The sequence below is a fragment of the Microtus pennsylvanicus genome, chromosome 7 (assembly GCF_037038515.1).
Source record: "Microtus pennsylvanicus isolate mMicPen1 chromosome 7, mMicPen1.hap1, whole genome shotgun sequence".
NCBI classification, from domain to species: domain Eukaryota; kingdom Metazoa; phylum Chordata; class Mammalia; order Rodentia; family Cricetidae; genus Microtus; species Microtus pennsylvanicus.
The window spans coordinates 55,646,731-55,673,974 of NC_134585.1; positions in this window are offsets into that span (position 1 = coordinate 55,646,731).

A 27,244-nucleotide genomic window follows, 5' to 3' on the forward strand; every position below is an offset into this window, starting at 1 on the left:
AAGGTCTTCTGCAAGAGCAGTGTGTGCTAATCTTAGCTGCTGAGCTCTCTCTCCAGCCCTTCTCCCCTCCCTTCCCCACCTCTCCCCTCTCCTATTCCCCCTCCCTTTTCCTCCCTTCCCTCCTTTCCTGACCACCCTTGGTCTCTCGTCTCCCAGGCTGATCTCCAACTGGATATGCAACTGAGGATGACTTTAAGCTTCCGATCCTCCTGCCTCTACCTCCTAAGTGCTGGGGATGCAGGGAGTTATGAATGCTAGGCGAGTATGACGGCCAAGCTCCATTCCCAGCCACAATGTTTTCTTGATGGAGTATTGCAGTCCCTCAACCCGTCCTGTGCCTTCTTGCTCGCCTATCATCCTCCATAGAGCAGTGAGCGGTTATGAAGTTGAAGTCAGATAATGTTTGCCTTCTGTTTACAATCCTCCAGCAGATACTCCTGACACTCAGCGTCCACAGCAGGAGGCCCCTGTCCCCTGCTCTGTTCTCCTTATCCGGTAGCATTTATGGTTATACAGCATGCTGCATATACACATTGAATTCTCGGTTTCTTCCTTCTAATGCTGGTGCCGTGAAGATAACAGCTGTGATTACCTTTTTTTTCTTCTTAAGGTGGGGTCTTATGCGTCCAATGCTGCCTCTATGTAACCGAGGTTGACCTTAAACTTCTGATCCTCCTGTCTCTATCCTCCTAGTGACTGGGATCTCAAGTGTACACTACTACGTTTAGTTTCTGGGTGCTGGTGATTGAATTCAGGCTTTAGTGCATGCTGGACCAGCCCTCTGCCATCTGAACCACACCCAACATAAGAGGCTTTGAAAGAAATCTCACTTTCAACGTCACAGGATTCATACAAGGGGCTCGAAGGAAATGCCCATTGTTGGGATGAGCTGGCCACGTGCCCCGGCTGCAGCTTACTTTCCTCGTGTACATAAATGAATTGGTCTCCATGTCAGTTGCCTTCTGCTCAGAGAGTCTCATGGTTGCAGAAGGTTGTGACTTGGGAAGTGGGAGAGCAAAGCTAAGGTCTTACTCAGCTCTTTGCCCTGTGGACCAATAGAGACTTCTCCCAGGAAGGTTGTAACTTAGTCCACAGAACCTGCCATCTACCAATCCCTCCATCTGTCATCCACCCATCCACCCATCCATCATCTATCCACCTATCCATCATCATCCATCTATTCCTGCACCCATTTGTCATTCATCCACACACCCATCCATCCACCCACCCATCCATCCATCCATCCATCCATCATCCATCCATCCATCCACCCATCCACCCATCCATTCATCCATCCATCATCCACCCATCCATCCATCCATCCACCCATCCATCCATCATCCATCCATCCATCCACCCATCCATCCATCCATCCATCCATCCATCCACCCATCCATCCATCCATCCATCCATCCACCCATCCACCCATCCACCCATCATCCATCCATCCATCCACCCACCCACCCATCCATCATCCATCCATCCATCCACCCATCCACCCATCCACCCATCCATCCATCCATCCATCCACCCACCCACCCACCCACCCACCCACCCACCCATCCATCCATCCATCCATCCATCCATCCATCCATCCATCCATCCATTGCCTCTGCAGTGTGCTCAGCCTGGTATAAACCCCTGGAAGAAAACAGGACCTATAGGAGACTAGGGCTATCCGGCTGATAGACGCTCTGCTGGGGGTTGGCTGTGTGACCCTCTGTGAGTCTTGGATCTCTGGGAACCTTGATTCTCCCAACTGCAAAAGACACCTGCCCCACAGGGCTAATGAATCAGACTGTCAAATGAGATCACCTTACCATGCACACTTGACTAAGGACAAAATGGAACACCTAAAGCCAGGTCTTTAGAGTACAGTCTCTGTGGCTGAGAGTCCCTTATTGCGTGTCCTGGACCGTCTGAATCTTGGTGGGGACTTTGGCTGACTTTTAGCGTTCATTGAGCCAGCATCTTTCCTTACCTCACACAGTCAAACCAAGGCGCCCCCTCGTGGTACCTAGTGGAACAACATTACTCTTTACCTAAATTAGCAGCTCTGAGCTGCAGGACGCCAAAAGGAGCGCAAACTTGGGAAGGAAGCCGGCCCTCACACAGAGTGTCATCCTGGAAGGGCATTGGGGCCTCCGTCATGGACTTGGAGGCATACCCACCCCAGTGGTGTCTCTAAGGAGAGGCTACTGCAGCCTCTGTCCCAGGGCAGTACTTTCTAAAAGTCAGAAACAGGTGACTGCTAAACCTTTGATCTAATCCACTCACCCACCCTATCACTGCTGGGGTCAGACAATACCCCTGGATTTTTTTCTCTCCCTCCTTTTCCTCTTCTTCCCCCTCCTTCTCTTCCTTTTTGAGACAGTCTCATGTAGCCCAGGCTGGCCCCAAACTCACTATATAGCCAAGAACTTCTGATCCAAGTTCTGGGACTGAACCTGTGAAGCACCACACCACTGTTTTGCGGTTCTTAGAATGGAATCCAGGGCTCCATGTACGCCAGGCAAGCATTCCAATAACTAAGCTATACCCTGCTTTGCCTGGGTTTTCTCTTCCTACTGCTGGGCACAAGAGAGACAATGGGTATGCAGGTGTCCTTATTAGAGTTTCAAAGTGGTCACTGAAACCCAAGGGGAGTGTGTGTGTGTGTGTGCACACGCGTGTGTGTGTGCGCACGCGTGTGTGTGTACATTCACACCTCTTCTTAGCCATACTACAAGAACCCTGACATCTGGAACCATGCCTACTGCCACAGCACAGCTAGTTTTAGCCGCTTGCCCACGGCAGTGGGTTGATGTATGTGCTATAGTTGTTAGTGTGTAGTACTTTATCTGAAATTTTAGGTTTTTTTTGAACCAGGTCTATGAATTTAGTCCATGTTACTATTGACCCATTTTGGAGACAACGAATCCCCAAGGGTTAAGCCACCAAGTCGCAATGGTTGTGCTCAGGATTGGCGAAGGACATTAGGGGAAGACTGGTGTAGTGTATGCAGAAGGCACTTACTAGTTGCATCTCCTGTCTAGAAAACTGCCTTTTTGGGTTTGAGCTGATTTCAGGAGGAGCTCTTGCCCATCTGCAGCTGCTTACTAATGTGGGGAGACCCCCCATGATTTCCTCAGGTCCCGTGGTCTGGAGGAGCCCCGGTTCTGTGTTCAGGAAAGAGGAGCAGAGAGGTGTGGGCTCAGAGAGCATGGCAGCAGAAGAGGAAGCCAAGCCAGGCTGGGCTGGGGACGTCACTATAGGTCTGAGCCAAGAGGCTTCCAAATTTTTTTTTGGCTGCTGGTTGGTGAAAACCCAGCTCTCTGAGCATGCCAGCGAGCTTGAGAGTCACTGCTGTCACTCTGACACATGAATGGGAAGAAGAGGCAGATGAAGGAAACCTGGGATCAGAGGTGGGGGTTCCCAGGCACCGTGAAGCACAGCACTGAATAGAGCAGAAGTCAATCCTGCCGACTCTGGGACCAGGCTGCCTGGACTCATGTAGCAGCTTCCTCCTCCATTGGCCTTATGACCTTGGTGTCACCCCTCCGAGCCTCAGTTTTCATAGGAAACAACGACAGTCCCCACGCGAACACTGTTGGAAGTGTTGAGTGACAGATCACCTGAAGTACTTGATAGTGCCGGTGCTTAGTAAATGCTCAATAAAGACAAACATGTCTATTAGTAGAGAAGAACCTCTTTTGTCTGTTTGAGTTCACAAGGTCAGTTCACAGACATGCGTACTACAACCTCTCTGGCTGTAGCATTGATCTGTGGCTCTGGGGTTGTTTTCTGACTCTAGAGGGTGACGAAGCCCAGAGGAATAACATATCGGATGGGGACTTGCTCGAACCCTGGTGTCTAAGGGCCTTCTCAGGATGACCCCTCTCAGCATCCCAGAGGTCACAGGTTGTCCCCCTCCTTGAGGAAAGAGAGGTGTCTGTGGATGAGTGATAGGCTGGGAAAAGCTCCTGGCCTGTCATGTTTACTGAGCTGCGCTGACTTATGACTGGATGTGGCGATCTGGCTGCAGGCAATTGCCTAAATCATTTAGGGGTTGACAGGGAAGGGAGGGAGGGGACACGGGGAGCTGGAGGGAGAATGTTCCTGTAATTCTTCGGTCTGAGGTACATTAAGGAGCCATAAGCCATGTCGAGAGCTTGAATTACATTAGGGAGATTATTCTGTTACAGTCCATAATCCTGGGTAATATACCGTCATGCTGCACACCTGCTGTGATAAATCTCACCTGTAATGGCCTGACCCTGGGGACCCAGGGACGCCAGGGCAGCTGGCAGGGCTGTCATAGAGGACAGCGAGACACCTGTGAGCCCTCTGATCCTCCTGATTCATTTCTGGGCCCCTTGTCCCCTGACTTTGTCTGCTGGGAGTGAAGACAGCTAAGCTTCCAAGCCTCTCAGTCCCCATGGCAGACTTCCAACCCTGATACTGCCCCAGGACCCCAGTTCATGCCTTCTTTTTCTCATATTCTTCTCAATCTCTGCAAAGGTAGCTTGGCCTGGCCCACAGAGGTCTCCTCCCCCCCCCCCCAAGGTAACTTGGCTCTGCCTACGGAGGCCCCCCTGAGGACACAGTGACTTCGTTACTTTTGACCAGATGTGTCATTGGCCATCTATGGACACACCAAGGCTTTTCTGCATGTCTCTTTTGTTAGACCTCAAGGACTCTAAGATCAGGGACCACGATGACAGCCACAGCACTTGCTACAGCTGGGCTCAGTAGCTGACCTGTGACTGCATTAACTATTTCATGGCTCAAGGGACAAGTCTCCTTTGTGTAAGGACTGGCACTCGGAGTCTTCCAGAGTCTCCTCCCTATGGGCTTAACCAGCCCTTCTCAGCTCTGGCCCTTTGCTTTCAGCCATTCCCAGCTCCGGGAGGCTCTGCAGGAATGGGGTACCCTTAGTTTGTGCCTGTGTGTCACCCTGAGCCCCACCTACTTCAGAGTCTGCTTCATAATCCTCCACTGTCCCTAAACATACATTCTGTGTGTGCCATTATGTGGGGGATATGTATAGAGGAGACATTTGGGGACCTCTTGGTTGGTTATGTCCCTACTAAAATCTTCTCTCAATGGTTGTCATAGCTGCCACTTGTCAAGCACTCTAAGAGTCATGCACTGGGTTACACTTGCCCCTGATTTACCTATTTTACCCCCCTACAGTTTTAGGGGGATAGGTATTACATCATTTCTAGTTTATATATGTTTCAGACAGGGCCCCCAACTCAAGATTTTCCTGCTAGGGTCTGGGAATATGAGGTATCTCAGAGGTTAAAGTACTTGTATACAAACTTGGGAACTGGAGTTCGGATCTCCAGAACCCATAGAAATGCTGAGTAGGTATTGCAACCTGCCTGTAAGTCCAGCCTTGGAAAGTGGAGACCCAGAGCCAGCTGGCTCCCAAGACTACCTGTATCAGTCAGCTCCGAGTTTGATTGAGAGAGCCTGTCTCAATGAATAAGGGAGAACTGATTTCAGCCTTAGGTACCTCCACACATGTGCATGCTCCCCCTCACACATATATGTGACCACACACATGCAAACATGTACGCACACACACATGAAAATGGAAAAAGAAAATCCTCATAAGCACACCACCATAGCCAGTTTCAGACTGATGTCGTCTGTGGTAAACACGGCTGTGGGCAGCCTCCTCAGCTTCTCCCACCCCTGTCCCAGGCTGCTTCTCTGCAGCCTGCTTACAGCTAGCTAGCTGTCTCCAGCACCTTCCCCACAGCCACCTATTGCTGGGTCTGAGAAGTCCTCTGAATTCCACATTTCTCACCGTGGATTCTTCCCTCCTGTTCCCAGTCCTCCCCCAGAGATGGGAACCCCAGCATTTGGAGAAACCACCATTTGGGAGGGTGGGGCAGGCAGATGAACTCACGCAGCGTTTTCAAACCAGAATGCGCTTTAAATGATCTATCTATCTATCTATCTGTCTGTCGGTCTGTCTGTCTGTCTGTCTGCCTGCCTGCCTGCCTGTCTGTCTGTCTGTGTCTCCCATGTATTCAGGAGCCTGTGGAACAGAGGAGGGCACTCTATCCCTGGAATTGGATTTACAGATTGTTGTGAGCCATAATGTGGGTGTTAGGAGCTGGACTCAGGTCCTCTGCGAGAGCAGTAAGTGCTCTTAACCTCAATGTTATCTATTCAGGCCTCCCCTTTTAAAATATTTTAAAAAGTGTGTGTGTGTGTGTGTGCGCCCGTGTCCGCGCACGTGCGTGTCACATATGTTCCGATGACTGTGGGGGCTGGAAGAGGGTATTGGATCCTCTGGATCTGGAGTTACTGGTAGCTGTGAGTTATCTGACTCACATGGGTGCTGGGAATCAAACTTAGGACCTCTGGAAGAGTAGCAGGTTCTCTTAACCATGGAGCCATCTCTCTAGTTCCTAAAAAGTGGTTTTTTTTTATGTGTCTGTGGAAGTCTTCTAGAGAAATCAAATCCACAGTGGTGTCCAGACTCTGGACTTTTAGGTCCCACCCTGCCCACTGAGATCCCCTGATGTAGACTCACTGTGAACAGCTGGGAAGCAGCTGCCCCATCCTACCTTGGTGTCTGGCAGGACACAGATGTTCTGGAATAAGATGAGCTGTCTTGCTTGTCAGCAGGTGTATTCAGACACCCTCTTCACACAGAATACAGAGCCTGAGGACACACTGTTGCAATAACTCATTGTTTCGGTACTTTGAGTGGCAAGGCAAGGGGCCTTAACTTTGACTCCTAATCCCTTACCTACAGACCCCCAGGACCTTGGGCTGGCCAGCCTCATAAGCTTCACCGCCCTTTGTGGGAATAACAAATCTGCTGGTTTGGGTTTCCTATTGTTATATGAAAAACTCCACTTATGGGTGAAGTGATACACACCAATAATCTGGGAAAGCAGATACGAAAAGGTCAAAGTTTATGGTCAGCAATGACTGACTAAACAGTGAATTTGGGCCTCACTCCTCCCTCTTACAAAAGAAAGAAAACAAAACACAAAACAAACAAATAAACCACACTCAAAACAAGCAACATATGCTCTGTCCTAGGAGTGGCTGGCTCAGCCGGAGGCTTCTCAGCAGGTCTTGCTGTTTCCAGGTGGAGGTTGAGGCTGTCACAGGCAGGATTGAGGTGGTGGTCTGGCTCAGCCCTGAGGCTCTCCTCTCCTCACCTTAACCTACCACGGCCTGTGTGACCTTGAGCAAGAAGATGACTTTTTTTTTCTTTTTATTTTCTATCTGTGTTCCTATCCATGACCAGGGGTGGAAGAAACAGTTGTGCTTGCCTAGAAGGTGCGAGGCCCTGGTTCCACTTCTACCACCACATCAACCACACATGGTGGCTCATGATCGTAACCAGAATGCTTGAGAGGCAAGAAGTTCATGGTCACCCTCTGCTACAGAGTAAGTTTGATGCTATCCTGGGCTACTTGAGATGCTGTCTCAAAAAACTCGCTAGCTCGCTAGCTAACTAAGTAACTGGCTCAGTCTTGGGTGGCAATCACAATATGTCCACATGGTAAGCACGCTCATGCTACCTGGTCACTTTTCATTCTACTCCTGTGTCTAGCACCACGCCATGATGGTGGTGGTGATTAAAGGCAAACACCCTTTGTACTCTGGATAATAAATAATGTGGTGCTGAAGATAAAATAAACACAGGCATTGTGCAACCGGGGAGTCCAGGAGAGGTCCTGATAGCAGGTCCTTGAGGAATTTGGAGGACAAAGAGGATGGATGTTGGGGCAGGGCAAAGAAAGCCCCAGGAGGGAGAGAGTGCCCTCAAGGGGCAGGGTGTGCAATAGTCAAAGAATGGAGGCAGGAGAGTTCCCCAACCCCAGCTCTGCCTATGTGGCCTCCAGGCAATTTTGACCTGTGTTTGCCTCAGTTTCCTTCTTATAAAGTGTATTTATTAAGGCTCAGATAAAGAGTAAATGAGCTCCTACCCAGAAAGGAGGTGGTAAAGTAGGCTATTTCAACAATACAGGCATGAACTGGGGATGTCCTGAGCCGGGATGAGGAAGAGGGTGAGGGTAGGCAGGAAGGTTGGGTATTGCTCCAGGAATTTCCAGTGTTTTGACATTATTGTCTCTTACAAAATTCACTCAATCCAGCAAACATCTCACGGTGTTTTAATTAAGTTTCTGGTTTTATATTGGGCTGCATCAGTTCATAGCTGTCCTTTGAGCCATAGCTTAGTCTTGCTTGTAACACTCTAGGGAACCCTGTCTTGGGTCCATTCCACCTGTCACGGCAGGCAGGGTCTATCCTGGCTTCCTCCCTCTGGGCAGGCTTGAAAGCTGTGTTCAGGCAGAGAGGGAAAGAGAGAGAGAGAGAGAGAGAGAGAGAGAGAGAGAGAGAGAGAGAGAGAGAGAATAGAGGAATAGAGGGAGGGGGAGAGAGAGGAGAAGAGGAAAAGAGAGAGGGAGGGAAGGGGGTAGACAGCCTGGAAGCACATGGCTGCACCATCCGGGGAACTGAGCTGCAATGCACCTGGTTTCTCTTGGACCAAAAGGAGATTCTGAGAACTTGGCTGTGGCCCAAAGCAGGCTTCAGGCCCAGAATGACAGACTGCGAATAGGGACCCTAGAGCTTCGTGTGTGTGTGTGTGTGTGTTTGTGTGTGCACGTAAATGGGGGAGGGAGAGAGGAGAATGTGTACAAGGAATGGTGGATGTGAGACAGAGCCTGTCTGAGTGAGTCTGAGTGTGAGAGTCAGTGAGGGATGAAGAGGAGAGAGGAAGAACCATATGTCTGTTTTCTCTGAGAAATGCCTGTCTCCTCAAGTAGTCAGCGTGTCAGCAAGAGAAAGGACTGTCTCATACTCAGTGGCCTGTGGGGGTTGTTTTCTAACCTTTCAAACACGCTGCCTTCTCTGTGTGTCTCTCCATCTCTCACCTTCTCGCTCATATTTTTCCTTTTCATTTTGATTAAAATTATTTATTTTATGTATATGGGTGTTTTGCCTGCGTGTAGATCGCTGTACCATGTGCATGCCTAGTTCTCATGGAAGCCAAAAGAGGGCATCAGATCCCCTGGGACTGGATATTTAGATGGTTGTGAGTTGCCTGTGGGTGCTGGGAATTGAACCTGGGTCCTCTGGAAAAGCAGACAGTGCTCTTAACTTCTGAGCCATCTTTCCAGGCCCCTCTGCATTTTTTGTTTTGTTTTTTGAGACAATCTGGCCTCTGACTGGTTATCCTCCTACTTCAGCTTCACAAGTGTGGGACAACAGGCATGTGGCCTTGTGCCTGGCTCTGTGATGTGCCTTTTTTTGTCTCTTCCAAGTTTGTACACTTCTTTTAAATATATATGTACACATATATGCACAATTTGTTTATTTTGTTTTATGTGTATGAGCGTTTGTCTGCATGTATATATGTGCACCCTCTGCTTGCTGTGCCCATGGAGGACAGAAGAGGGCACCAGATGCCCTGGAAATGGAGCTATGGATGAGCATGATCATGTGAATTCTGGGACCCGAATCCAGGTCCTTTGTAAGAACAGTAAATTCTTTTTTAAAAATATATTTATTTATTTATTATGTATACAATATTCTGTCTGTGTGCATGTCTGCAGGCCAGAAAAGGGCACCAGACCTCATTACAGATGGTTGTGAGCCACCATGTGGTGGCCGGGAATTGAACTCAGGACCTTTGGAAGAGCAGGCAATGCTCTTAACCATTGAGCCATCTCTCCAGCCCCCAACAGTAAGTTCTTTTAACTGTGAACCAACTCTCCAGTTCCAATATCCATCCATCCATCCATCCATCCATCCATCCATCCATCCATCCATCCATCCATCCATCCACTGTGTGTGTGCCGTGTCACACATGTGGAAGTGAGAAGACAGCTTTTGAGAGTGGGGTTTATTCTTATCAGACAGCCTCCAGTCGGTGTCTGTCTGTCTGTCTAAAGCTTCTGACTCTGAGGATGCTCCCTTCCTCTCTCAGATGCCCCTGAAGCCATAGTTTCACTGAGTAGGGGGTTGGCTATAGACCAAGTAGCTACCCCCATCCAACCCTGGGACCATACCCTTCCCAAATTTCCTCCTTTATGAAACACTTGGGCTGGGCCTCAGTGGCAAGATGCTTGTCTGGCCTGCACACAGCTCTGGGCTTCAGCTTCAGGTGGGGATGGGGAAGCATCGGACACTTAAGTGCCAGGCATTAGTGTGAAACCAAGTTCTAGGCCCAAGGGATCCCAGATTCCTTTCTCGGGTGCCCTTGATTCTGAAGGGCCGGGATGGAAAGGAAACTCTTCCGGAGCTCTTCCTGCTTTTCTTCTGGGTTTCTGTCGCCCTCTCTGGAGAGATGCTCCGACAAATCTGAGCAGGAGAGATATGGGTTCCAGCTGTCTGAGAGGAGGAACTGAAGGCATTGCCCCTCCACCTTTCTGTCAGGAACATGATGGCATCCACTGCTAGGTTGATGACTCTCAGTGCCTAGCAAAATATGATCTCTCCTATCTCCTCCCCACCTGTCCCTCCTCTCTTCTCTCTTTTCTCTCCTCATTCTTTTTCCTCCTTTCTCCCCCTGTCTGCTCTACCTCTCCTCTTCGGGCCTCTCTCTGTCTCTCCACTCCTATTCTCTCCCCCTTTTCTAACTCTCCCTGCCCTCATTTTTTTTCCTTATCAGTTTTCCTATATCCATTTATGAACTATTTGGTAAGCCTTCCCTGCTCTGGAGCCACAGGGAAGGAAAGACAGGAGCCCTGCCTGCTCTGGTCTCCTTAGGGAATGATCCAGAGCCTCCAATCCTGCTCCCCTAGCCTCTGCTTTCTTCCTGCCCTGTCTTCATTTTTCTATAAGGAGACAGACAAGCACCACGATTAGAACCTGTGATTTGAGAGTACCTCACACATGTGCTCTGTGTGTGTGTGTGAGAGAGAGAGAGACAGAGAGACACACACACACAGAGAGAGAGAGAGACAGAGACAGAGAGAGACAGAGAGAGACAGATGAGGAGAGGGAGGAGGAGGAGAAACTGGGGCAGCGGAGCCTCTACAAACCCTCTTACCCTTTTCCTCCCTCTTTTCTTTCTCTTTACCTTCCCTCTCCCTCACCACAATGCTGCTCTCTCTCTTCACCTCTTCCCTCCATCCCTCTCTTCTCTCTCAGCTCCCCCTGCGGCTTGCCAGCTGCCAGGAGATGACATCTCCTTTCATGTTTGGGGCTGAGCACGGCTTTGAATGTTCGTTTGATTCCGTTAAGATAATAGCTGGTTCACTGTCAGAGGCAGACTGATCAGTTAAAACCTTAATCACCGCCTGTCTCCTCACACGGCACTTACTTTTTAAGAGATTAATCCCCTCAGCCCTGCTCCGGCTCACATTCAGCTTGGGAGAAAAAAAAAGACAGCGTCTGTGTTAGCCCTGTTATTGTTATTATCGTCACCCTCATTATTTTGCGTATGACCTCCCTCCCTCCATCCCTTCAGCTAGTCCTGTCTTTTTTTGCTTCTGTATTCTCAGTCTCCCCAGATCTCTTGTATACTCTCTCCCTTGTGTACACACACACACGCACACACCCGGACATGGATTTCCATAGTGTGAGCTATATCTATATGTGGATTTGGTGTGAGCCTGACAGCCTCGTGTGCACTCAAGTGTTCTCCACACAGTCAGGACAGAACGCGGTTTTCTGCATGAGTGAAGAAAGGCAGCCAAGGGAAGTGGCTCTGTGACCATCCTTGTCCCAGCAGCCCACAGATTATCACATCATGTGACCTTGAGGAGGAGCCTTGAGAATGAATATTCAGAGACTGCGGGGGTCGCTCCATGTCGTCCAGCCTAGCTCCAGCTCCTGGGCTCTGCTGTCCTTGCTTCTTCTGGGTGTCCGGGACCGCAGGGGAGTGTCACTCCATAGCTGGCTTCTCTGTGAGCTGCTTTGCTACCACTTCTCATCTTATTTCCTGCTTTACTAGACTAACACTAGCCAGGCTGGGGATGAGAGAGCTGGACGCTAACCTCATAAAGGTTTGCTTTTTTGGTATCTGTAAGCAAACATGAATTTACAAAGGAAAACGGCCCAGAGTCCATTTAACCCAGCTGTGTAAAGTACACAGGAGTGGAAGGCTCAGAGGTGGGGCTGAGCTGTCCCTAGACACACAGTGAACTGTGGTACTGCTGGAGTAGCATGTGGTTTTGGCTCTGTCTATATTACCCAAGAAAGACCAATAATATAACAAAGCACCACGTATTCAGAGCTTACTATAGGCCCAGCCCTCAAGGAGCCACACAAGGTGCCCCATGGGTGGCAAACACTGCCCTACTGCAATGGTATTATATGCCAGGAAAGCTTTTAGGGTGTATGTGTGAAGGGGTGGGACGTGGGGTTGCAGGAGAGATGAAGGTGAACGCCTGGGAGTCACTGAGGATGTAGGCTTTTTCCTGGGATGAGGGCGGCAGCACCAGCAGCAGGTGAGATGCCTGTCTAGAAGTCAGGAGCTGTGTGCACATTCTGCGCCCTAGGAGAGAACGGGCACCAGCGCAGTTGCATTCTGCACCCTAGGACAGAACGGGCACCAGCGCAGTTGCATTATGCACTCTAGGAGAGAACGGGCACCAGCGCAGTAGCAGTCTGCGCCCTAGGACAGAACGGGCACCAGCGCAGTTGCATTATGCACTCTAGGAGAGAACGGGCACCAGCGCAGTTGCAGTCTGCACTCTAGGAGAGAACGGGCACCAGCGCAGTTGCATTATGCACTCTAGGACAGAACGGGCACCAGCGCAGTTGCAGTCTGCACTCTAGGAGAGAACGGGCACCAGCGCAGTTGCAGTCTGCGCCCTAGGAGAGAACGGGCACCAGCGCAGTTGCAGTCTGCACCCTAGGACAGAACGGGCACCAGCGCAGTTGCATTATGCACTCTAGGAGAGAACGGGCACCAGCGCAGTTGCAGTCTGCACTCTAGGAGAGAACGGGCACCAGCGCAGTTGCATTATGCACTCTAGGACAGAACGGGCACCAGCGCAGTTGCATTATGCACTCTAGGACAGAACGGGCACCAGCGCAGTTGCATTATGCACTCTAGGACAGAACGGGTACCAGCGCAGTTGCAGTCTGCACTCTAGGAGAGAACGGGCACCAGCGCAGTTGCAGTCTGCACTCTAGGACAGAACGGGCACCAGCGCAGTTGCAGTCTGCACTCTAGGACAGAACGGGCACCAGCGCAGTTGCAGTCTGCACTCTAGGAGAGAACGGGCACCAGCGCAGTTGCATTTGCAGTTACTGATGCTGGCATCAGATAGAAGGAAGCACTCTTCTTGTAAGGCATGGGGACAGGTGACAGAGTCCAGCATCCTCACTGGCAAAGATTTTCTCTTTCTTCATGGGGCGGCAGTAAGAGATGGGGGTCTGGCGGGGTTGGCATCACTAGAAGGTGGCAAATCTTGGAGGAGTTACCATTTAGCCAGTCTGGGACTCAGTTTCCTTCTCTAAAGTAGGAGTCATGAGCGGATCATAATGGCTCACACTTGGATTTCCAGCGCTTGGGTAGCTGAGGCAAGAAAATTGCTACAAATCTGATCCTGGGCTATGTAGTGAGTTCAGGATAGCCTGGGCTACATGTGAGATCCTGTGTTAAGAAACAACAGAACCGAGCCAAGTGGGAGCCAAGTAGCCAGCACTCGGGAGGTAGAGAGGCAGGTGGATCTCTGTGAGTTTGAGGCCAGCCTGGTCTACAGAGTGAGTTCCAGGGCATCCAGGTCTGTTATACACAGAAACCCTGTCTTGAAAAACCAAATCTAAACGTAACCAAACCAAACCAAAACAACAACAACAAAAACCAACAGAACTGGATCTGGTTGTGGGTGAGTGGTTCCCTCATATAATCCTAGCACTTGAAAGACTGAGGCAGGGGTGTGGGTGACTATCATCATTTTAGGTCAGCTTGAACAGTGTGAGATCCTGTTTTCAAAACAAAAATAAAAATAAATGAAAATTAATAAAGTAGACCAGAGATTGCATGTTTAGTGCTTGGTGCCTGATGGACAGCAAGTGTTACCTGCTAGTCATGCCTGTTCAGTGAAGGCACACTGAACACATACATGTGGCCTGTCTGGTACAGGCTGCTATAGATACAGAGTTGAACAAGTTGCCGACCCTCTCTCTGAGCATATACTTGAGTATATAGGCAGAGAAGCCAACTAGTGCATATGTGTGTGCACATGTGTGGGAATGTGTGATGTAGGTGGGTCATCTGTCTATCTGTTGCTTTCATTGGTTAGTAAATAAAGAAACTGCTTGGCCCGATAAGTCAGAACATAGGTGGGTGGAGTAGACAGAACAGGATGCTGGGTAGAAGGCAGTGAGGCAGACACTATAGCTCTCCTCTCCAAGATGGACGCAGGTTAAGATCCTTCCCGGTAAGCCACCACCTCGTGGTGCTACACGGATTATTAGAAATGGATTAATCAAGATGTGAGAATTAGCCAATAAGAGGCTAGAACTAATGGGCCAAGCAGTGTTTAAAAGAATACAGTTTCAGTGTAATTATTTTGGGTAAAGCTAGCCGAGTGGCGGGAAGTGGCCTGCCGCTCCCACACTACAGATGTGTTTGCACAGGTGTGGGAATGTGTGCACAGTAGTGGGCATATGTGTATACATGTGGGGGGATGTGTTTGCACAGGAATGGGAACCTGCTTGCACAGGAGTGGTAATATATATGCACATGCATGGGTATGTGTGTGCAGAGGAGTGGATATATGTGTGTGCACATGTATGGGTATGTGTGTGTACAGGAGTGGGCATGTGTGTGTGTGCACAGGAGTGGGTATATGTGTGTGCAGAGGAGTGGGTATATGTGTGTGTACAGGAGTGGGTATATGTGTGTACAGGAGTGGGCATGTGTGTACAGGAGTGGGCATGTGTGTGTGTGTGCACAGGAGTGGGTATATGTGTGTGCACAGGAGTGGGTATATGTGTGTGTACAGGAGTGGGTATATGTGTGCACAGGAGTGGGTATATGTGTGTGCACAGGAGTGGGTATATGTGTGTACAGGAGTGGATATATGTGTGCACATGACTGGGTATGTGTGTGCACATGTGTGGGTATGTATGTGTACAGGAGTGGGTTTGTGTGTGCACAGGAGTGGGTATGTGTGCACAGGAGTGGGTATATGTGTGCACAGGAGTGGGTATATGTGTGTGTACAGGAGTGGGTATATGTGTGTACAGGAGTGGATATATGTGTGCACAGGAGTGGGTATGTGTGTGCACATGTGTGGGTATGTATGTGTACAGGAGTGGGTTTGTGTGTGCACAGGAGTGGGTATGTGTGCACAGGAGTGTGCATGTGTTTGCACAGGAGTGGGTATGTGTGTGCACATGTGTGGGTATGTATGCCCAGATCAGGCTCTACAGAAACCGCAGGGTAGCAAATGCTCTCTGGATCCAGGCTCTGATTGGAGCCCAGGGCACTGGGACCATGTGATGGACAGGGGTGTGGAGATGGACGGGGAGGTGAGAATGAGGTTGAAGGGCGGAGAAGACTGAGATTCCACTTCCAACAGAAGCAGGGGGCTGGGAAGGGTTGGAAGGTCTGACACATCTTCTGGCTGCCTGTGCCAGCAGGAGGCAGCCCGGGGTTAATGGCGTGACATCCCTGCGGCAGTCTGCCCGATGGGCTTCTGCTGCCTTTCTAATTTGGTAGTGCTGAAGATTAGAAGGCAGGGAGAAGAGAGTTTTCCTCTCGAAGGTTATTATCCTGCCGACTCCCCGGGCGCCCAAGGGAGAGAGTCAGCGTGTTCCAGGAGAAGAGGAAGCAGGGCCTGGCATTCTGGATCAGGTGCCCCTGGGGAGCCGGGAGGGAGCCAGGGCTGGAGCAAATAAAATTGATGCTATAAATGGATCCGGTGCTGGTTGAAATGGGAGCAGAGCCATCTCAGCAGCAGAAATGGGAGGTGGTGGGGGAGGGAACTTCTTACAAGTAGACCTCACAGGTGCTGAGAGCTGAAGGTCTCTCGGCCTTGAAGGGTCCCCAGATTTACCTCCTTGCTCCCTCAAGCAGAGGGCAGTGTCGCCATGCCATAACAAGTCTTTCCACTATGAAGACTCTGGGAAGTAGGTACAGGCCAATGGTCTGGCTGGGTGCTAAGCTGAGCTCCCCAGGGACAGTCAGGGGCCTCTGGACTGCAGATTGCCCGCTCTTTGGTCTGGAGGATTCCTCTCAGGTCTTGCCATTTGCCCAGCATACACTGGAGACAGAGGAGGAGACAGACAGTGACAAAACTGGGGTGAAGGGGAAGGAAGCAGAGCACAAAGGGGAGAGATGGAGAGGAAGAAAGGAGGTGGGCTTGAATTTGGGGCTCCAAACTGTGCTGAATTGCAGGAGGGGCAGAAAGCAATTAAGGGGACTGGGACCCTGGGGGCTTACTGGAAAAGACCGAACACAGCCACATGCCGAGTCATTCAGCCCTGTTGGTGGCTGTTTAAGGAAATCAGTAACAACAGGAAAGCCACGGTAGGCTGCGCACACACCTGCAACCCCAGCACTAGGGACGACCGCAATGCCTCATGAGTTGGACACCACCTGAGCAATGTGGTAAGACCCCGTGGAAGGAGAAAGATACTAAAGTAAGTTGCTCAGTGTCCTGATCTTGATTTTGGTGGAGGGGAGAACTGGCACCCTCTTCTCATGTGTTCTCTTCTAAAGACATTGACACTGCCAACCGTCTCTGTCCGCGGTCTGTTGTTCTTTCAGCTCTAGCCACACTTCCTCTGGGAAGTCCTCCCAGAACACCTCAGCTTATAACAGGAACTCTGCTTCCATTTTAAAAACCTACAGCCTTCAAGGCTTTCTTGCTTTCTCTTGAAGATAATATCCCCGATTGACCTATTCCTGTACCCCTATCTCTAGCACAAACTAAACACACAAGAGGGGCTGGTGAGGGTGTAGGGGCCACACTATGAGCATCACAGGGGCTGGTGAGGGTGTAGGGGCTACACTATGATTATCACAGGGGCTGGTGAGAGTGTAGGGGCTGCACTATCATCATCACAGGGGCTGGTGAGGGTGTAGGGTCTACACTATGATCATCACAGGGGCTGGTGAGGGTGTAGGGGCCACACTATGATCATCACAGGGGCTGGTGAGGGTGTAGGGGCTGCACTATCATCATCACAGGGGCTATTGAGAGTGTAGGGCCACACTATGATCATCACAGGGGCTGGTGAGGGTGTAGGGGCCACACTATGATCATAGCAGGGGCTGGTGAGGGTGTAGGGGCCACACTATGATCATAGCTGGGGCTGGTGAGGGTGTAGGCCACACTATGATCATAGCAGGGGCTGGTGAGGGTGTAGGGGCCACACTATGATCATAGCAGGGGCTGGTGAGGGTGTAGGGGCTGCACTATCATCATCACAGGGGCTGGTGAGGGTGTAGGGTCTACACTACGATCATCACAGGGGCTGGTGAGGGTGTAGGCCACACTATGATCATCACAGGGGCTGGTGAGGGTGTAGGGTCTACACTATGATCATCACAGGGGCTGGTGAGGGTGTAGGGTCTACACTATGATCATCACAGGGGCTGGTGAGGGTGTAGGCCACACTATGATCATCACAGGGGCTGGTGAGGGTGTAGGGTCTACACTATGATCATCACAGGGGCTGGTGAGGGTGTAGGGGCCACACTATGATCATCACAGGGGATGGTGAGGGTGTAGGGCCACACTATGATCATAGCAGGGGATGGTGAGGGTGTAGGGGCCACACTATGATCATCACAGGGGCTGGTGAGGGTTTAGGGTCTACACTATGATCATCACAGGGGCTGGTGAGGGTGTAGGGTCTACACTATGATCATCACAGGGGCTGGTGAGGGTGTAGGGGCCACACTATGATCATCACAGGGGCTGGTGAGGGTGTAGGGTCTACACTATGATCATCACATGGGCTGGTGAGGGTGTAGGGGCCACACTATGATCATCACAGGGGCTGGTGAGGGTGTAGGGGCCACACTATGATCATCACAGGGGCTGGTGAGGGTGTAGGGTCTACACTATGATCATCACAGGGGCTGGTGAGGGTGTAGGGGCCACACTATGATCATCACAGGGGCTGGTGAGGGTGTAGGGGCCACACTATGATCATCACAGGGGATGGTGAGGGTGTAGGGCCACACTATGATCATAGCAGGGGCTGGTGAGGGTGTAGGGTCTACACTATGATCATCACAGGGGATGGTGAGGGTGTAGGGGCCACACTATGATCATCACAGGGGCTGGTGAGGGTGTAGGGTCTACACTATGATCATCACAGGGGCTGGTGAGGGTGTAGGGGCCACACTATGATCATCACAGGGGCTGGTGAGGGTGTAGGGTCTACACTATGATCATCACAGGGGATGGTGAGAGTGTAGGGTCTACACTATGATCATCACAGGGGCTGGTGAGGGTGTAGGGGCCACACTATGATCATCACAGGGGCTGGTGAGAGTGTAGGGGCTACACTATGATCATCACAGGGGCTGGTGAGGGTGTAGGGGCCACACTATGATCATCACAGGGGCTGGTGAGGGTGTAGGGCCACACTATGATCATAGCAGGGGATGGTGAGGGTGTAGGGGCCACACTATGATCATAGCAGGGGATGGTGAGGGTGTAGGCCACACTATGATCATCACAGGGGCTGGTGAGGGTGTAGGCCACACTATGATCATCACAGGGGCTGGTGAGGGTGTAGGGTCTACACTATGATCATCACAGGGGCTTTTGAGGGTGTAGGGCCACACTATGATCATCACAGGGGCTGGTGAGGGTGTAGGGTCTACACTATGATCATCACAGGGGATGGTGAGCGTGTAGGGTCTACACTATGATCATCACAGGGGATGGTGAGAGTGTAGGCCACACTATGATCATCACAGGGGCTGGTGAGGGTGTAGGGTCTACACTATGATCATCACAGGGGATGGTGAGGGTGTAGGGGCCACACTATGATCATCACAGGGGCTGGTGAGAGTGTAGGGTCTACACTATGATCATCACAGGGGCTGGTGAGAGTGTAGGCCACACTATGATCATCACAGGGGCTGGTGAGGGTGTAGGGTCTACACTATGATCATCACAGGGGCTGGTGAGGGTGTAGGGTCTACACTATGATCATCACAGGGGCTGGTGAGAGTGTAGGCCACACTATGATCATCACAGGGGCTGGTGAGGGTGTAGGGCCACACTATGATCATCACAGGGGCTGGTGAGAGTGTAGGGTCTACACTATGATCATCACAGGGGCTGGTGAGAGTGTAGGCCACACTATGATCATCACAGGGGCTGGTGAGGGTGTAGGGTCTACACTATGATCATCACAGGGGATGGTGAGGGTGTAGGGGCCACACTATGATCATCACAGGGGCTGGTGAGGGTGTAGGGTCTACACTATGATCATCACAGGGGCTGGTGAGGGTGTAGGGGCCACACTATGATCATCACAGGGGCTGGTGAGGGTGTAGGGTCTACACTATGATCATCACAGGGGCTGGTGAGAGTGTAGGCCACACTATGATCATAGCAGGGGATGGTGAGGGTGTAGGGGCCACACTATGATCATAGCAGGGGCTGGTGAGGGTGTAGGCCACACTATGATCATCACAGGGGCTGGTGAGGGTGTAGGCCACACTATGATCATCACAGGGGATGGTGAGGGTGTAGGGTCTACACTATGATCATCACAGGGGCTGGTGAGAGTGTAGGGTCTACACTATGATCATCACAGGGGATGGTGAGAGTGTAGGCCACACTATGATCATCACAGGGGCTGGTGAGGGTGTAGGGTCTACACTATGATCATCACAGGGGCTTTTGAGGGTGTAGGGCCACACTATGATCATCACAGGGGCTGGTGAGGGTGTAGGGTCTACACTATGATCATCACAGGGGCTGGTGAGCGTGTAGGGTCTACACTATGATCATCACAGGGGCTGGTGAGAGTGTAGGGTCTACACTATGATCATCACAGGGGATGGTGAGAGTGTAGGCCACACTATGATCATCACAGGGGCTGGTGAGGGTGTAGGGTCTACACTATGATCATCACAGGGGCTGGTGAGGGTGTAGGGCCACACTATGATCATCACAGGGGCTGGTGAGGGTGTAGGGCCACACTATGATCATCACAGGGGCTGGTGAGCGTGTAGGGTCTACACTATGATCATCACAGGGGATGGTGAGAGTGTAGGCCACACTATGATCATCACAGGGGCTGGTGAGGGTGTAGGGTCTACACTATGATCATCACAGGGGATGGTGAGGGTGTAGGGGCCACACTATGATCATCACAGGGGCTGGTGAGAGTGTAGGGTCTACACTATGATCATCACAGGGGCTGGTGAGAGTGTAGGCCACACTATGATCATCACAGGGGCTGGTGAGGGTGTAGGGTCTACACTATGATCATCACAGGGGCTGGTGAGAGTGTAGGCCACACTATGATCATCACAGGGGCTGGTGAGGGTGTAGGGCCACACTATGATCATCACAGGGGCTGGTGAGAGTGTAGGGGCTACACTATGATCATCACAGGGGCTGGTGAGGGTGTAGGGGCCACACTATGATCATCACAGGGGCTGGTGAGGGTGTAGGCCACACTATGATCATCACAGGGGCTGGTGAGGGTGTAGGGGCTGCACTATCATCATCAAACAAACAAACAAACAAATAAACCAAACACAGGGACAAAGCAAAGCAGCCATCAGCTCCTCACTGCGTACTCCACCAGCAGCTCAGAGCTAGAGAGGAGCTGGGGGGAGGGGACTGGGTAGGGGTGGAGAAGAGTAGGGATTAACTACTCTAGGACCAGCTGGGGGCTCCCTGTAGCTCTCCTGGCTGGAAAGAACATCCAAGGGGACCAGCCTGGGATGAAACACATTCTACCGAGAGGTCATCTTCATTAGGTTAAGTCAAATGATTTTGGAGGTCAAGAATGCTGAGTTCAACTTCTCCCATGACCCACAACCAGCTGGGTGACCTTATGTGGAGACCTGTCTCTCACTGAGAATCTGAGCAGATTGCTTTTGGGGTCCTGTTAAGAGACTGTGACCTCTGTTAAACTAGACAGCCCTGAGGTGACACCTTGGTCACTCTAAGAGTTTTCCTTACCTTGTTGCAACAAAGATTCAAGTGACAGGAAAGACAGCTTGGGGAGAGGCAGTGGGTAGAGCTGGCCTGGAAAGGGGCCCAGCAGACAAGAAGGCTGGGGGTACCAGTCCATGCCGACCACTGGGTAGTCTGATGTTCCTTGGGTGGTGTGCAGCCAGAGATCTGGACAGGGGTGGCCTCTGGGACATTCTGTACCTGGCATTCCATTTCCAGTCCAATAAAGTATCTAATGTATTAGATATCTCAGAAGGGGCCATTTTTTTAACAGTCTACCATGGTAAAATGAAAATATATAACGGCTAAATAATACTGGTGGCCAGAAAAAAAAGTGCTAGTTGACTCTATAATTGTAATAGTAAACACTCAATTAGGCCCTACAGGATAAAAACCAAGACAGAAGTAACTTGTGGGCCAGGGGTGGTCGTGCACACCCTTAGTCCCAGTGCTTAGGAGGCAGAGGCAGCTGGATCTTCATGAGTTCAAGGTCAGCCTGGTCTACAAGGGGGAATTCCAAGACAGCCAGGGCTGCATAGTGGAACTCTGTCTCAAAAATAAATAGTAATAAAAGGATGGAAAGAAAAGCAGAGTAATTGATGTCAGGAACACTGTAATTCTGGAGGTGGTTGGGTGCAGGGATCTGTGGAAGGAGCTCTCTGGTGAGTTATGTTTTAGAAGCTGTGCAACCCAGAGACTGACTTGGAGAGCTTCTGGGTCTTTCCCTTTGTCTTTGTAGATGTGCCGTTGTTTATTTCTGAACCAGCTGTTTGCAGCCCATACAAATGTAGATGCTGACACAAGGTAACCGAGGCAGCTCCATGCATGGGGACCGGTTACAAAGACCCAGGTTCAGTTCCCAGCACCATAAGGCATCTCACAACCAACCATAATTCCAGTTTCTCTTACATACACTTGGTTAAAACACTTAGACACATAATAAAAATTAAAAAATCTTTTAAAATGTGAAGTTTTTATTTAATTTCTTAGGTATAAACTTTTATCACTGATCTAAGATTGCTGCTGGTATATGGTATTAATAAAAAAACAGGCATTTATTTAAGATAAGTTCTCACTATGTAGCATTGGCTGGCCTTGTACTTGCTATGTAGACCAGGCTAGCCTCAAATTCAGAGATTCACCCATGTCTGTCTCCCTAGTGTTGAGATTAAAGGTGTACACCACTAAGCTTTGCTGACTTTCTTGTTTTTTTAATTAAAATACATTTTTGTGATTTTTTTTGAGACAGGGTATCTCTGTGTAACAGCCTTGGCTGTCCTGGAACTCACTTTGTAGACCAGGCTAGCCTTGAATTCACAGAGATTCATCTGCCTCTGCCTCCCAAGTGCTGGGGTTAAAGGCGTGTACCATCATGCCCGGCTGCAATTAAAAATATTTTTAATTAGGGGCATGTGTGACTTTGTGTGGTATATGGGTGTGAGTGCGGATGTCCCTGGAGCCTTAGAGCCCCGAAGCTGGAGTTGCAGGAGGCTGTGAGCTGCATTATTGAGGATGCTGGGAACCAAGCTTAGGTCATCTGCAGGAGCAACAGCACTCAGAGTTGCCGAGCCATCTCGCTAGCCCCCAACTTTAGTATTTTCACGTGAAGCCTCTTTCCTGCCAGCCTCAATGGGAGAGCACTTTTTTTTTTCGAGACAGGGTTTCTCTGTGGCTTTGGGGCCTGTCCTGGAACTAGCTCTGTAGACCAGGCTGGTCTCGAACTCACAGAGATCCGCCTGCCTCTGCCTCCCGAGTGCTGGGATTAAAGGCGTGCGCCACCATCGCCCGGCTGAGAGCACTTTTCTAGTAGGGCTCTTACCCGAGTCCATTTGAACCACGAGCTCCAACTGTCTACTCCCTTCCCAAGGACATTTGGCAGTTCCTGGAGGCACTTTGGTGCTTGCATCTGGGGAAGAGCTGAAAGCAGGCAATAACAGTAGCTGGCTGGTAGAAGCCAGGATTAAATGTCCTCTGAGTCACGGGACCTCCTGCAGCAAAGACTCTGCCAGCCCTGCTCTAAATGCCCAGAGTTCTCACTCTCTCTAAAGCTGTAAGGCTTGCTAGTCTGCATGGCTGTCCCCAAATGATCACCTCTAAGGTCTCAGGCATCCCACGCTCAGAGTGCTTAGTGCATAGAAGACCAGTTCCCACCTGCTGCAGGCTCAAGGAAACCACATTGCTGCTTTTCTATCTGGCTGTCTCACCAGATACCAGACAGAATTGCACCCCACTCCCAAACTCATTTAATTTTTTTAATCTGTAAAGGAGGGTTTAATATACAAACTTCACTGGCCGCAGTGAAGATCAGCTGAGATAAGGATCACGAAGGTAACTGCCACCGTAAGTCTTATTATGGGGGGGTGGTACTTGGGCCGTGGTCCTTTCCTGCCAGGTCCTTTCCTAAGGTGCACGGGGGAAGGGCCTTCTGACTCCTTATATTTTCCTCTTATTCACAGGGAACGAATGGAGGATCCGGAAGTCCGTGGTCTAGAAGGTCCTCAGGGAAGAGCTGTAGGATCTGTGCCACCCGAACTTGGACCTGTATGCCACCTCCCAAGACAGTAACAATTATGGTATTCAAACAGTTGACACCAATTACAGTCCAGTGGCTGCCCTGGTGCCTTGGCTTTGCATATCTAAACAGACTGACAGACGCTGACACTCAGGGCCACCAGCCTTGCCAGCTCTCAGCTGTTCCCGTGGCACCAATTTTCAGAGCCAAATTACTGCCATGGCCTGGCTGGTTTGCAGCAGGGAACTGTTTCCACTAGACAGAGCCATTTGCATATTCTGGGTCCTGGGCAGGGTGCGTGTGGTCCTTCTCGGAAGCACCTCCAGGGCCTCCTGTCTGGTGCAGGTACCCTCTGTGTACTGCCGACCAGTCAGGTTCATCTTATGTGCCTGCAGGGGGAGGTGTCTTTCTTTCTTTCCCAATGGGGTTGGAAAACTACCCCAGGGTCCTGTAACAGAATGAACCCTCCCCACAAAGGAGGTGTGCTCAACGCTATATCTTTGAAGAGTGTGCTGGGATGCTGGCTAGAGAAAGCTCCTGGAGATGCAGAGCCTGCAGAGAATGTGTCCACATGGTTGCCAAGGTACCCAGTAGGTTGCGGGGTGTGGAGTCTAGTTCTCCTACAAGCTAGCTTAGGTCCTGTAAGGGCAGCTTGTTTGTTCTTCTGCCCTCACTTACTACGGGCTGACTTTGCCTCAGTAGCTTCCCTGCTCCTTGTGCCAGCCAGCACCTGGTCCAGCCCAGAAGCTGCAGAGGTCTGTGACAGGAGTGACAGACCACCAGGTCATCTCCCTGCTGTTCCCGCCCCAACAGGGGGGAAAAGGACTGGTCACTTGGAAAGGAGCTTTCTCAGACTGTTCTGTTTTTAATTAATTGATTGATTAATTAATTGATTAATCAGTTTTTGAGACAGGTTCTTACTATGTAGAGCAGGATGGCTTTGAATTCAGGATCCATCTGCCTCTGCCTCCCAAGTACTAGAATTAAAGGCGTGTAGCCAGCAGACCATGTTTTCTTAAAGTGACTTAGTCCTTCGCCACACAGAGCACAGCTCCTGAAGGTCCCAGCATCCCTTCAGCCGGTCAGTCCGACAATCATCTCTTAAGTATCTCTCCGTTCTATTTTCCTGATACTATGACAAATGACTGGGAAACTGCACATCCCTTTTCCTTCCTTCCCAAGATGCGTGGGCCTCTCTACTGCTCCCATAGGCTGAGTATGTTAGGATGTCCCTGAAGAGCTGGGACGGGATGGCAGCTGGGACTGGGTGTGTGAGGCCCTCTTGGCATCATTCCAAACCCGCATTTCCTGCCGCGAGTGCAAAGGTGACTGTCCCACCTTCTAGACTTAACCCTTGACCCAAGCTTCAGCCATGCTCCAGGCCTGGGCGTCTCATTTGAAAGCCCAGCTTCTGCAGGGACATCGGGCAGTCATTTCTGGCTATGCCTCTTGTCAGCCCTTACTCAAACATCATGATCCAAGAACCCAGATTCCAAGCTTCCTCCTTCGAGACTCCAGATGTTGCTGCTGTGTGGGTAGGGGATTGGTCTTGACAAAGTCAAGAAGGCAGGCACCACGTGCTCTAGGTGAAGGCGCAGTAGGGATTCCCTTGGCCCCTAGCATCCTCTCTGTGTTCTCTGGTCCTGGGTTGGTTGCAGTAGTCACTGCCCATGCCTAGGCAGACACTCAGCTTGGATGTAAAGTGGGGATTGCCAGGGCTTCTCAGTGAATGTGGACAGAGCAGGGGTGAGGCCCCTTTACTGGGACTCTGCACAGGCCAGCCAGTTCCCATCCTGTGCACCCTCCTCTGTCAACAAAGCGAGTACTGAATTTCCTGTGGGTCCCCTGACAGAAAGTACGTGATGTCAGCAAGAGCCTGGGTCCTCAGAGGCCAGGTCAGGGTTCCTGGGATTGACCACCAGGCACCAGGAGCCTTGCCCTCTTCCCCAGCTTAGGAGCAAGAAGCAACAAAATCTGTTGGAAATGCAGCCCCCTGCTGCCCCACTCCCTCCCTCTCCGCTTTTACCAACTTAAAAGAAAAATATGTTCCAGGAACCAGGAAGGCTGCAGAACAAACTCAAACCAGAAATGCCTAAAGATGTTTTAATGACTTAAACACAGGGGCCGGTTTGTGTCTAAAACTTTCCACATTAAATAAAAAAAAAAGAAGCAAATTCGATATTAAATATCCTCCTGGTCCCCTTCCTCAGAGCCCCCCACCCCCTAACTGCAGCTTTCTGGGCCCCACACCTCCCCATTTTCTCCTGCACCTCTGCTTTCAGCTGTGGGTTACTAGCACCCGGTGTGAACAGAGACCAGGCCCCTCTATAAAGTTTATATTCACATTCCAAAAACAGAAAAACCAAGGCAGAGGGAGAAAAACAACACCCTAGGTACAGGCCCAATGGCTTCTGCAGTCAGAGGCCCCTCCCCAGCCCCCAAGCTCAGGCTGTAGGAACTGTTAACTGGCAGCTGACAGATGTTTACAACAGCAGTTAGGCACTCATTTGGGTCAGGATTAGTCCAAATCTTCCATCTCATTACTGCCTGGCCTTGTGGGGACCCCCCCCCCCACGCCTTTCTAGGAACTGGAGAACTGTGTAGGTGTTGGGGTCCTGGCCAGCATTTTCCTCTCCACACTGGGAATGAATGGAGCAAAGACACAGAGCAGGCACAGGGAACTGCTGAGGCATGGGGTCTTGGACAGGATTCCCAGAGGCCAGTGGGAGTCCAGCATGAATTTTTTTATTCAAATTTTTATTTTGAGATGGACTCTCGTGCAGTCAAGGATGACTTTGAACTTCTGCTCCTATTGCTTCCTGGCGCTGCCTCCTAAGCGGTGGCATTGCAGGCATGCAGCGGTGCGCCTGGTTTTGTACAGCTCTGGAGATGGAACCCAGCGCTTCATGCGTGCTAGAAAAACAGTCTACAAACTGAGCTGTATTCCCAGTGTGGATTTCTCGAGATGTGTGTTGGCCGGAGTGAACTGGGCAGCCTGTCTCAGCAGCGGAGGAGGCTCTGCTGCAAGGGAAGTGTGAGCTTAGAGATTGCTCCAAGGGAGTCCGTTCTGGAATCCTGAGACCATAACTGTGGCATTGCCGAGCAGCTGCTCTGCGGATCCCTTGTGCTGTATCCTTGCGGAAAGAAGCAGCGAGACACGAGAGTTCGTACCCCGGCCTCTTACAGACAGGATCGCAAGTCTTGGAGACAGGATCGCAAGGCTGAGGGAAGGCAGGTGACACCCAAAGACACAGCTAGGAAAAGCAGGGTTGGAATACTAGACAGAAGCAGGGTGGGTGGTGGCGCACGCCTTTAATCCCAGTACTCGGGAGGTAGAGGCAGATGGATCTCTGAGTTTGAGGCTAACCTGGTCTACATAGCAAGTTCCAGGCCAGCCAGGGATAGATACAGTGTCTCAAAAAAAGGAGGGGGAAAGAATACAAGATGAGGATAATTGCCTGTACACAATACTGTCTCAAAACTCTATCTTTCACTCATTCATTATTTATTTATTTACCTCCCTCCCTCTCTCTCTCTCTCTCTCTCTCTCTCTCTCTCTCTCTCTCTCTCTCTCTCTCTCTCTCTCTCAGTGTGTGTGTGTGTGTGTGTGTGTGTGTGTGTGTGTGTGTGTGTAGGCGTG